Consider the following 13,145-nt stretch of genomic DNA (forward strand, 5'->3'; position numbering starts at 1 on the left):
CTCGGCGCCATCTTGGTTCAAATCACACTATGCTACGCTACGCTATGCTGTGCTATGCTATAGTCTGACTGAAAGTGAGACTCAGATTCAGTATACAGCGCAGTGAAATTGGTTGTGGTTTGGCGGGAAACATGAAGCACATTATAGCAATATACAGACAATGAAGTACAAGGCAATTACACTGTACAGAATGAACTGAACTATGCTGTACTATGCTATGCTACACTATGAACTGCCAAACCACTTTCAGCATTCAACAAGGGTCTCTTCCAGACTAACTACCGCCTTGATCTCCTATGTGTTGGATACATGTGTGCCATGGTAACAACTGAATAATTAAAAAACGAGAAACTAGCAAAAACTTACATGCAGCTACTCACGTAATGTATACTGGGTTATACAGTAGTGTGAGGCAAACTGACTGTAGTCTGGAATTGTGTGTATGCATCCAAATCTCTCCTTCTGTTGACGTAATGCAGTTTTTGTTTTGTCCTCTGAGATGTATGTCGCTTTGAAGGAAAGTGTCTGGTAAATAAATGAACATGAAGTGCAAATGTAACATGGAGTGGTTAAGAGAATGTACCCTTAGTATCTAAACCATTGATAACCTTGGAAGTCTTTCCAGAGACGTGAAAAGAGCATGTTTTCTTATGGCCACTGGTTTACTGGGAAGAAGGTGACATAATATGGCCATTGTCCTGCATGGCATCTTGCATGGAGTACAGCTCCGAGCTGGAACAGGACTGATCACGAGCCCTGGGGGCATCGCAGAGAGGCCAAATCGATGGGGTCTGCAGGCTTGCTGCCCCCAGGCCATCACCCAAGCTGCAAATAGGGCACTCAAAACCCAGTCGCCTCCCCAATTAAAGCTGCTCCTGATAGAAAATGTTAATTAAAAGCAGCTTTGCAAACTTTTTTATTATAATTTCAAACAACGGAAATCAATATGTTTTCCGTCCGTGTTTCTATTCCACGCATCTCTACTGGCTCAAACTTTTCCGAAACGTCAGGGAAACAAAAAAGAACTTCTCCGGCTTTTCTCCGAAAGCCGAGTAGCGCTCAGTAACACTGGCAGCACAACAGCTCGGATCAGAGTGAAACGAGACCCTTTTCAAATCCCATAATTCCTTCCCAAAACGAGATTGATTTGCGTTTTTCAGGCAAACGTTTTCTTACATTTATTACACACAACGACATGAGCTCAGATATCAATATCATCCCTCTGACAGGAGCCCGTCATTTCAGGGAGTGAGTTATGTCATTAAAGTGGCAAATGTAACAACATTACGGGAGCTAATAATATAAAGCGTTATTTATGTGGGCGCAGCATGCGAGAGCGTTACATTCCCCCACACCACCTGCCTCACTGAGCCGCAACTCAAGGCGATTCGAGAATCAAACAATTTCATGCAGCTACTGGAGGAGGAAATGAACTGAGCCGAGAGCAATAATAAAATTATACAAATGTTATTACAGACTAGCCTGCTACTGTCCTAGTTTAATTCAAATTTCGGCACTGCGGGCACTGCCAGTGGCAGCAACCTTCCTGAATAAATCAACATTAGCTTACGTCTAAATTATTAAGGAAGTAGGAGACTTTCTTGTTTATTGTATAAATTATGGGGCAGGTTAAAGTGTTAAACACTGTTTTAATTCCAAAAATGATAATTACTAATTTTGTCAAAGGTTTCAGAAGGTAAAGAGCACTGAACAAAGAAGCTATGGACAATATTTTATATGACACTGTTGCAGGCAGGTTTGGAAATAACAGCTATAGACATTTTAGCAATGAAATACGACTCGGGCAGACAAATAGGTCAATATTCTGCTTGATAACGCAGTGCTGAAGATTGATGGATTCATTTGTGTTTATTGTTAAAATATGGCTTGCCTGAGCTGCTAAACCAAATATTTTCTTATTGTGTCCATTCTTATTAAGCAACACCAGTAGGGTATGCAGAATTATGCACAACAACACAATTTTAACATCACCAGAGAAAATGTAGTAGACTTTGAATATAAAATATTTGTATTTTTCCTTTAGACAGTTGGGTAGTGCTTCACGAAAGGAAATTTCTCAGTTATGGGGATAAACAAAAATCTGAGATTGACCAGTGGAAGATGAGGTAATTAAGGCTCCTATTGGGAAGATTTATTATCTAGCTATCCAGAAATCCTTCTTTGTGAAATACCCCTAAGGTCTTTTGTTAGCCAAAAGTGAGTGGCAGCTAAATTAGTTGTTTCAGTCAATAAACTGGTTAATGTGGCAGGTGGATGACGTGAAATATACATTCATCTGAAGAGACAATAAAGAATAGTGACAATTATGTACACTGATGTGGTGCATTTTGACACATCATAATATTAGTAGCAACCACAGAGGACATACAACCTGTGACCTCTGCAGCCAATTTAGTTTTGAAATTACACATTTAGTTTATTGCATACCATGGTACTGGAAAATGATTCCACCGAGAGGAAAATATACAAAACAACCAAGGCAATAACTATGCTGGGGGGTGTGGTGGTGCAGCGGGTGTGGCCTGTGCCTGCTCTCCAGTGGGTTTGGGGTTCAAGTCCTGCTTGGGATGCCTTGAGATGGACTGGTGTCCTGTCCTGGGTGTGTCCCCTCCCCCTCTAGCCTTATGCCCTGTGTTGCCGGTTTAGGCTCCAGTTTGCCGCGACCCTGCTTGGGAGAAGCGGTTTCAGACAGTGTGTGTGTGTGATAACTGTGATTTAAAGTGAGCAAATACTTACCGGTCTCCCAGGACACATAACCTGTGGCCTCTGAATAAAATATAGTCCGATATCTCAATGTACATATTGACAACCTAGATTTTTTTTACAACAATAATGAACAATATAATATTTCACAAAGCAGCATTTCTCAATTGTTTAAGCTACAAGTCAACACTGACCAAAGGGTGGGTTCCTAACTGCTTCACCTACTAATTATGTGACATTTCCCGACATTAACTGCAGCTACTGGGGCTCCTTTTAAACAATGTTTCATCTCATTATTTTAACTTTGTATATTGAAACCTTATTACTGGTATATTTAGTTAATATTTTATAGAGTACTACATTAATATTTGCCATAATTTCCGATAAATTCAGGGGGTGAAATATAAAGGAAATAAGTTCATTTGTTCCCCATTTCAGGTCTTATCTGTTTGAATGATATTATATATCAATAAGTATTAAGGTATTATGCTGGTATTGAGTAATCAATGAGTAAACCAGTTCACATTTTTATCAGTTTATAACAAAGACGTGAATATACCTTTGTGTTTGAGTGCGATCTGACAATGCCATGTTACCGAATGAATATTTGGGCAGGCACATTAATGCCAGATACACCCTCTTGGCACGTCGCCCTTGATTTGTCTCCTCAAATATTCATCAAGCTAGTTAATATTGAAAAAATATTGTCTAAGCTATGATTAATATTCATTTTTTCCTCGCCGAAATTGTTCATAATAATGAGAACTTTGCTGGTGGCTCTGGGAGCACCCCTACAAGCAACAAAGTTGGGAAAGTGCCAGCCCAAAGTGGGGTTTCATGGGATTTTCTGTGGTTTGGTTCTGAACAAATAGTGTGTTTAAAATCTCACAATAAACAATGAGTTGAGCAATTCTTTTTCTTACAGGACTGCAACTTCGTGTGACAGTTCTGCCCTGCTTTGACGCTGCTGTGCAAGATGAATTTTTAAAGAGACTAACTGGATTTTTTTCTCCCTCCTCCAATTAATTTAAATGGAGCAATTACATGTTAAATTTTAATAAATAGCTACGGGAGAAGAGACGGGGAAGTTTAGAAAGAGAGCGCCTAAACCAACTGCGGCCTGCTGTTTGAAAGCATGGTGCCCAGGGATTTCAGAAGAAGATAACCCATGCAAGAATTTTAATTCATACAACCTTTACTAATTATGATTCTAAACATTAGTAATCTGGTTTTCTTTCTAAATGAGTCTATTTCCCCTTCCTGAACGGTGGGTAAACAAAGGATACATTAGCATATAGCCGGGCTGCCGCGGCAAGACCGATCACATGAGGAAGATCTACTTCAGATATCTGGTATCCATACAGTTGTGAAAATTAAGAAATTAGGATAATTATTCTTTTTCTTCATTTCTGATTGCTACATGTGATGAGGTTGACAGTAAATTCAGTTGGATTTGTAGGGGGAATTCAGCGTTGAAGGAACAAGAAGAAAGTCTTCAGTCTTCAAAGTCCACAAATGTTGTAGGACGCTAAAGAAATATCTTCAGTAGTAAATTTGTGATATTATAGAAGTCAACCTTTATGCATGACTGACAGGTGATTTTAAATGTAATAATAATTTTAATTTTATTAAACAGAAATCCTTAGTATGAGAAAGGGCTGATATGGTGCAGTTTTCCTTCACATAATGAATAATTTGTTTTTTGAAATCTACTTATTAAAAGAATTCTCATAAAATAACACCTCATTACCACTCATTTAAATGGAAAAAAAAACAAATGTATCCTGAGCCACAAAAGGTTTATAATTTTTTTAACCAAATATGCAAAATTCCTACCTAATCCTTTAAACACTGAGAAAATCTCAGTTTTGAACACACACACACACACACACACACATTTTCAGAACCGCTTATCCCATACGGGGTTGCGGGGAACCGGAGCCTACCCGGTAACACAGGGCGCAAGGCCGGAGGGAGAGGGGACACACCCAGGACGGGACGCCAGTCCGTCGCAAGGCACCCCAAGCGGGACTCGAACCCCAGACCCACCGGAGAGTAGGACTGCGGTTCAACCCACTGCGCCACCGCGCCACCGCGCCCCCCCCAGTTTTGAACATCTAATTCAAATTCAGATCTAGAATATCAGAACTACTTTGAACACCTTTAAACCCAGGCTTAAGACCCATACGTCGAAAACTGTTTAAGCATTTGAATGCTCCATTTTTAAAAACCCCTTTTCCCTCTGTCTGAATTTATGTAGAATTTATCTTTTTATTTTTAAGTTTTATTATATAATTTTTTGGGCAGCAGGTCAGCACAGAGAGTACTTCACAACTTCTGGGCTGTGGGATCAACAAACACAGTACTCTATTGTAAAGGATATATAGTGTTACAGTATTCTCTTTTAGAGACTTTCATTTTTAAATGAAAGCATAAAAAATGTACACGCACATAGTAGGTCCAAAAATCTGAGATCACTAGTGAAAATAGTTCTTTTTTGCATTATCTTCTAATTTAATACAAACTTTCTCATTACAAGTCTATTATCAGCATAACAATTGGAATGAAAAGTAGAATAAAAGTACCTCTCCATTCTTTAGGGACATGCTATAACCTTTGGTTTGTGTCTTTGTGGCAAAGGATTCATACTAAGCAGGATAATGACCCCAAGCATGTAGTCCCTACAAGTTTTTACTAGTGGTGTCAGACTTTTGGACCCCACTAGATATATACAGTACATATATATACTTTCTCAACTTTGTTACTCGTAGGGGCAAATCCAGAGGCACTAGCAAAGTTCTCATTATTAGAAACAATTTTGGCAATGAAAAAATTAATATTAATCATAGGTTGGACAATTTTTTTTAAAGCTAAAAAACATTCCTTTTCTAGTCCGATGGTGTATTTATGGAGTAGTTAGTGTCTTACAGCAAGGCATGGTCAGAAATAGTTTCTAAAACAATTTGTAGTGGTGACCCTCAGTGTACAGAACAAGGATGTTCATTAAGAACCTGGAATTGAACAAATTTAAATGTTCATCACATGGGTGTTGCCTTCAGCTGATCTTCTGATGTCTGCGGAGCTGACACTGCAGGGTGCTGTAGCTGGACGCTATCCAGTCCCTGTAGAGCATCAGGTTAACGGTCACTTATTCAAAATGACCACGCTGTCCTTTGCAAATACTGAAATAATGCCACTGATGAAAAGTGGACACATACCCACATCAGTGCAAGGAGACATATTTCACTGAATTTTGCTGGAAAGTGTTATTTTCTCGCATTGCCCATTTGTCACTCCACATGCAAACTCATGAGTCCCACTAAAGCGTAAAATAATCACTTGAATTATTTTGGGTGTTTTATCACCTCATTAGACACTGAAGTAATTTATACATGAGATTTTTCAGACAAATAATATGAACCCAGTTATTGCTGTGGAGGGATCTGCTTTAAAACCTCTTCTTCACAATGTGTGAGGAACAAATAAAGGGAATCCGCTATCGTGTCCTCCAGTCGGCACTTGTGTAAAGTGGGGATCGTAAAAGAGAAAGAGTGGGAGGTAAAAGGACCGGTTTCCAAATCCTTTAGGAACTAGAGAGAGGCAGGTGTGATGGAGGCGCCTTAATCCTGAATGACAAAGTGTCCATAACTAATGTGCATCAGAAGATTAATATGTTAAGATGAACTGTATGTAGAAGGGTGTGTGCCTACGAATGACGAGTAGGACTATTTTGTGTGCTGAGAACGATACCTACAGTGGCTTTTATTGAGCTTGGCATCACTGAGCTTCCGCACTTCCGTTTTCCAAAGAGAAATCACTGGCTCATCAAATGCAAAAATCAATTTTTAGATCTTGAGATTGTCTTCCTGAGAATTCTTATATATCAAATGGTAACAGTAACAGTCCTCTGCTTGTAATAGATTTCTACTGGTCGTTTAGTATGTATAAAACAATAACACATTCTGGTTTTAAAGTTCTAATGAAATATGAGTATGAGTTTAATTTGCTCATGTACGACATGAAGTACACCCATGCCTCACATAGCGGGGTCAGGTGAAATCAGCCCATTAGGGGAGTTCCTGTTGTGAAGGTGTGTGTGTGTGTGTGTGTGTGTGTGTGTGTGTGTGTGTGTGTGTGTGTGTGTGTCTATTTTCCTTACAAGCAGCCCGAAGACATGCTGTTCAGGTTCACCCATAGTGCGTGAGTGACAGAGAGAGTGTGTCCCACTGATGTATGGATGAGTGACCCAGTGTAAGTAGTGTGTCTAGCAGTGTAAGTCACCTTGGTGAATAAGGTGTGTGGGCTGGTAACACTACATAGAGTTCATTGGAAGTTGCTTTGGGGGAAAATCATCTACTAAATAAATAAATATTAATGAACTCAAGTGACAGTGAAGTTTGTCATTCCACCTACAAGTGAGTCACATAGGGCAAGGGTTACCCTAACCCTACCATTTATTAATATGATATACTTTCCAAATGTATGATTTGCTTGTGCTGGAAGTGACATCAGTGGCTGAGATTAAGGCGGAGGAGATGCAGGAGTTTGTGCTCAGCAGGGGGTAGCTGCGCTCAACATCATTTCCCAGGTCCGCTACTGCCCTCTGCTGGTGGCCATGCGCATTAACCATTAGAGCTGGTTTCCTGTTCAGGATCCAGGAATTACAGCGCAGTTGTGTATTACACTCCATGTGCCCAAGCATTATCCCCTCAGCTGTTAATTAATGTATTGAAATACTTATTTAGATATTAAATGAATGATGTCAACTGGTGCAACAACTTTTTTTTTTTTTCCTGTCACCCAGCATCGCTGAAACAAAAAACAAAAGCTAATATCAAGAATGCACTTCCCCCCTTACCCAAATATGAAGGCAAACAAGTAAGTTGGGATAACAATGGATTATTAAAGATGGGTTTGTGTAGTGCATGTAATAAGAGTGATGAGTCTGGTCATTCTAGATCACTATGACTGGACTGGACATGACCATAGTGGCCATGCCGTTAAGGATAAGAGACACCGACCTGGACCAGCATTTGGGAGTGGGGGAGTGGGGGGGTGGGGTGTGGTGGTGACATTGGACTTGCCTTACATTGGACTTGCCTCCTTTCTCCAGATTCTGCTTCAAGCCGGCATCTGCGTTCTCCCGGTGACCACATGGTCCCAAGCCGGCGGTGGGAGGGAACGGGATGTTTGGGAACAGTCTTACTGATAATTACTCTGAGCAAACCCACAGCAGAAAAGAGCACAGTGCGTTAGAGAATAACCCCAATGGAATACACGATGCAAGCATTATAGCAAAATACGCTTAAAAGGATAGAAGCAGTCTCAGACTAGACCACAGTCAATAATAAATGTACGGTGGGCCTTCAGCACTGGAGCTGTGAACCCTTAAACATTGCGTGTGCAATTACTACTGGCTCACACACTTTCCTCGTTGGGCCTTTTTTAAGAGCGTTGTAACATTTACGATATTTGCTACGGTAGACAAAGTTGAGCGTTCTGATGATGCAAGCGATAAAAAAGTCTGCATAATCCTCAACCTTCTTATAAACAATATCATCCATTAATCATGAGATTAACACAGAGCCCAGCAGCAACATCCCAAGCATCTGTCTGATTTTTGCTCAATGCGGACTGCAGGTTGGAGCATCTACAAATCAGGCTGCTGCACATTTCTTGGAGAAGTCTGTAGATCCCAGAGCTCAGCAGTTTGGGCGTATATTACATTAAAGGAACAATACAGCTGCCACTGCGCTCTTTAGGACAGAGCACCACCACAGGTTAACAGCTGCTTTCCTCCCTGTCACCTGTGTTCAGTGAAAAATACAAACCCCAGTGTCTGAGCTCTTGAGAACATTGACTAATAATGATAATGATCAAAAAGTGATTGTAGGCCACCTTAGACAAAGGTGTCTAGGTATGAGAAATCAAAGCTACAACTCGGACCTGCAGATACATCCTAAATAACATCTGCAGGATCCATCTATATCTTACAAGAGACTGCAAGTAACTTCTGGTCCAGGGCATGGTGATATCCCTCCTAGACTACTGCAACTCTCTCCTCTCTGGGATTCTGACCTCTGCCATCTAACCTTTCCAGCTAATTCAAAACGCTGCTGCATGAGTTGTTTGACCTGCCGAAGCATTCCCACGTATCTCCTCGTCGCTCCGCATTGACTTCCTATAGCGCCTCGGATAAATTTCAAGACTGTGGTTACAGTCTAGAAAACCATCAATGGATCTGCTCCCCAATATCTACAAGGCCTGATCATTCACTGCACCCCAACCAGACTGCTACGCTCCTCCACCTCTGTTCGCTTGGTGGTCCCACGAACAAAAGGTGCAAAAGCAAAAGCACAAAAATTTTTGGTTCTGGCACCAACATGATGGAATAACCTCCTCCTCTCACTCAGAACTGCTGAATCTCTCTCTACATATAAGAAGTCTTAAAACTCTCCTCGTCCACACTCATTTTTCCCTTGATCACTTAAGTTCATCGAATGTTTAATGTTCACACTCTGTAACTTTGAGATCATACCTGTTTAATAGTGGATAAACTTTGATGCAGCTACTCATGTGATGTAAATGTTTAAAAAAAGGTTATTAGGAATTGTAGATTATTTGGATAAACCTTCAAGCAGCTAATTGTGTGATGTACATTGGTTCATATGGTGGAAAGAAACAAACTGACCACATTTTAGAATCACGTACACATTTTGGAATCGTGCACACATTGTATTTTCTATGAGATGTACGTCGCTTTGGAGGAAAGTGCCCACGAAATGAATAAATGTAAATATGGTCTCACAGCGTCTGGGTGGTATGAGAGGACAGAGGTTCAATCCCCGCTCAGTATGTGTGGAGTTTGCATGTTCTCCCCATAGGTTTCCTCTGGGTGCTCTGGTTTCCTCCCACAGTCCAGAGACATGCTGTTTAGGTTCACCCATAGTGTGAGTGAGAGAGAGTGTGTTCCACTGATGTATGGATGAGTGACCCATTGTAAGTAGTGTATCTAGCAGTGTAAGTCACCACGGTGAATAAAGCGTGTGGGCTGATAACACTACATAGAGTTCATTGGAAGTCGCTTTGGAGAAAAGTGTCTGCTAAATAAATAAATGTAAATGTACTAAGTAGGCAATGATTTTTACTTATTTTTTTCCAATATAAGTGTAAAACTGCCTGGAAAGCAATGCCATGGATTTATAATTCTGATGAACAAGTGTTTGGTGATATTTTTTTTCTTATACTTTGAAAAAAAATCCTAAAGGTCAAAGCTTCAGTGACTATACCCACCTGAATAAAACGATTAAATGTTAGTTATGTAAGCTCAAGATATGCAAATGAGCCATCAGAAATGCGAGGTGAGTGGTTCGATATAATTAGAAATGGTTCTAAACATGAGCTCATTGTTTTGTTGTCTGTACCAGTGGGGGGCGCTGTTGCCCTGCTGAAAAATATAAAGAAAGGCTGAGACGTTGCCCTATTCGCACAATTATTACGTGGTGTCTCGTTATCAGAGACAAACAAACAAACAAATAAAAAATTTCAAAATAAATATCAAGATCAAATTAAAAAAAAATGAAAAATACATACGAGAAAAAAAGTCCTACATCCTTGGCAAAGAATGCTGATGACAGCCTGAAGTCAATGGGAGCGGCGCTTGTGTGCAGATGAGCTGCGACACTTGAGTGACACTCAAGGAAAATGAAGATCTTGTGGCGCGGCGCTCGGAGATGTGGTGGAGGCTCAGAGTCTGGCACGCTGTCACTCTAACCCTAAACCAGCATACATTTCACCAGTAGCTGCATACAGAATTGGAGGAGAGCACACATTTTTAAAAGAGATAACGTTAACCATATCATGTACATTTTTGCATTTAGCTGACACTTTTCGCCAAAGTGACTTACAGTGTTAAGTTAGCTATTTATACAGCTGGGTAATTTTACTGGAGCAATTTAGGGAACACAATGCGCCATGAATGAAAGGCATTGCACCCAACCACCATTGGACCTTTCACCATGTTGGACCTTGCGGATGGTGGGCCCACATGGCCCCCCCACGTTTGCTTTTCGGGTTGAGCCCGGCCAGGTTATGTGGGCTGCCCGGCCACCAGGCAGTCACCCAGGAACACTACCCGCAGGCCTGGCTCCAGGGGTAGGTGCCGGTGACCCTATTCTGGGCAGGGTACACGTTGTACTCTTTATGTCTTTCAAGGGGATTTTTGGATCATGTTAGTCTGGATCTTCACTCTAGACCTGTTCACCTTGGGAGACCTTGCCAGGAGCATACTGCTCCCGACGATATAGCACTGGAATCCCCTAGATCACGCAAGCCCTTCAGCCACAACAAGGCCCCGATACAGGAACGTCTGGGCTTCTCTGCTTTCCCTATTGCCACCATAACCCTAGAAGGACAAGTGGGCAGGAAAATGAATGAATGAATGAACGAATTTAGGGTAAGTACCTTGCTCAAGGATACTTCAGCTGTAGGTAGGATTCAAACCTGCGACCTTCAGATCCAAAAGCAGTAGCTCTCTAACACTCTGCACTTCGAGCTGTCCCTCTCATGTAAGATCATTGTTATTGTTATTGTCCCACAGAGTGACAAGAAATACAAAGGTAACCGTGGCAGATAATGTAATGCCAATTTATGGAATAAATTGGAGATTCAGATAGAAGTGAGTCTGAGAGAGACATGCTTTGAAACTCTTCTTGAATGTGGAGAGGGATTAAGCAGTTCTGAGAGAGAAGGAGAGGCTGCCTGGCCTACTGCAACTCTCTTCTGTCTGGTCTTCCACCCTCCTCCACAAATCATCTTCAGCTGATACAGAACATTGCTGCACGAGTTGTTTTTGACCTGCCAAAGTGTTCCCATATAACCTCCTCCTTGTATCTCCTCACTGACTTCCCATAGCTGCCTGTACCAAGTTCACAACTCTGGTTATGATCTGTAAGACCACCAAGAAATCCTCCACACGTTGAAGCCAGAACCAAAAACCTTTGTGCTTTTGATTTTGGACGTCTTGTATGTGAGACCACCAAGTCAGAGGTAGAGGAATATGCAGTCCGGCTGGGGTGTAGCGAGTGATCAAGTCTTATAGATATTGGGGAGGGGATCTGTTGATGGTTTTTGTCGGCCATAACCAAAATATCAGAAGCTTTGTACAGTTTGCTGTCAGACAAAGGCTGATACTGCGTTTATGAAGGACAAATCTGAAGGACTGGGTTATGACTTCAGTGTGCTTAAAGAAGCAGAAACTTGAGTCAATCTTTACTCCCAGGCTCTTAGACAAGGAGGTGGGCAAAATGAATGAGTTGTCCAGTTAGACAGAATTCATGACGAGAGGATGGACCAGCTGGGAGGTGAAGGTTCTCCGTTTTGGAGAGGGTGAGTTGTAGGAGTGATTAGACATCCAGGCAGCGATGTCTGAGAGGCAGGCAGCAATGCATGAGGACATGTCTGTAGCTCTGGGGGGAAAGGAGAGGAAGAGCTGGGTATCATCGACATGGAGGGGAAGACGGGGCTGAGAGAAGAGGTGTAGTTTGGGAAGAGTAGGAGGCTCAGTGCCAAGCCCCCTGAAGCACCAGTTGAGATACTGAGGGGATGATTGGAAGCCCTGCCAGACCACTAGGTAAGATTTACCTGATAGCTACGGCTCAAACCATTTCAGTGCGGTTCCATTGATGCCAAGCTGAAGAGAAGAGAGTATGTCGAGGAGGATGAGGACCAAGGAGAGGGAGTCAACGCCAGTTGACTGTGGAGTATCTGATACTCCAAGGATCACTGTCTTGGCCAAATGTCCAACCCTGAATCCAGATAGGTGTCCAGATCCTGGGCGAGGAATTCGGACAACTGGTTGTTGGCTTCATATTCTAGTGTTCCTGAAAAAAAAACTCTGCTGTTGTAGATCTTTATCCAAGGCAATTTAAAACACCAGGGTAACTTTAAATCACGAAATGACAAAGTATATCATGGCAGCTATCGAAATTTAATTGGCTGTATGTTAACCACAGTCCCTTAATCTCAAGATCAATTAGGTAACTGGTGATACAGCCTCCTTTTTGTATTTTTTAAATTAAAATAAACACTTCTCAAAGAATTATTCACAAAGCAGGTGAATGTCAGGAAGGGCAAAGTCTTGATTAGTGCTGAGTTAATTAAAATACCCTATGTGAGATTGAAGAACCTATTTGGGGCCTGTACTGTGCGTGACCAGGTCTTCGGGGCACAATAAGAAGGAAAGTTGCAGTAACCTGCCTTGTCTTTGTTTATATTAAAGAGTTTAGCTGATGATTTTTGCCAAGGCAACTTACAACGTTGAGCGACTTGCAATTACTTACCAATTTTTACTGCGTGAGTTCCGGGTGCGTACCTTCTTCAGGAGTTCTAGAAAAGGAAACTAGATTTGAATCTGGCTCCAT

This window comes from Scleropages formosus, chromosome 19 (assembly GCF_900964775.1).
Source record: "Scleropages formosus chromosome 19, fSclFor1.1, whole genome shotgun sequence".
Classification (NCBI taxonomy): Eukaryota; Metazoa; Chordata; class Actinopteri; order Osteoglossiformes; family Osteoglossidae; genus Scleropages; species Scleropages formosus.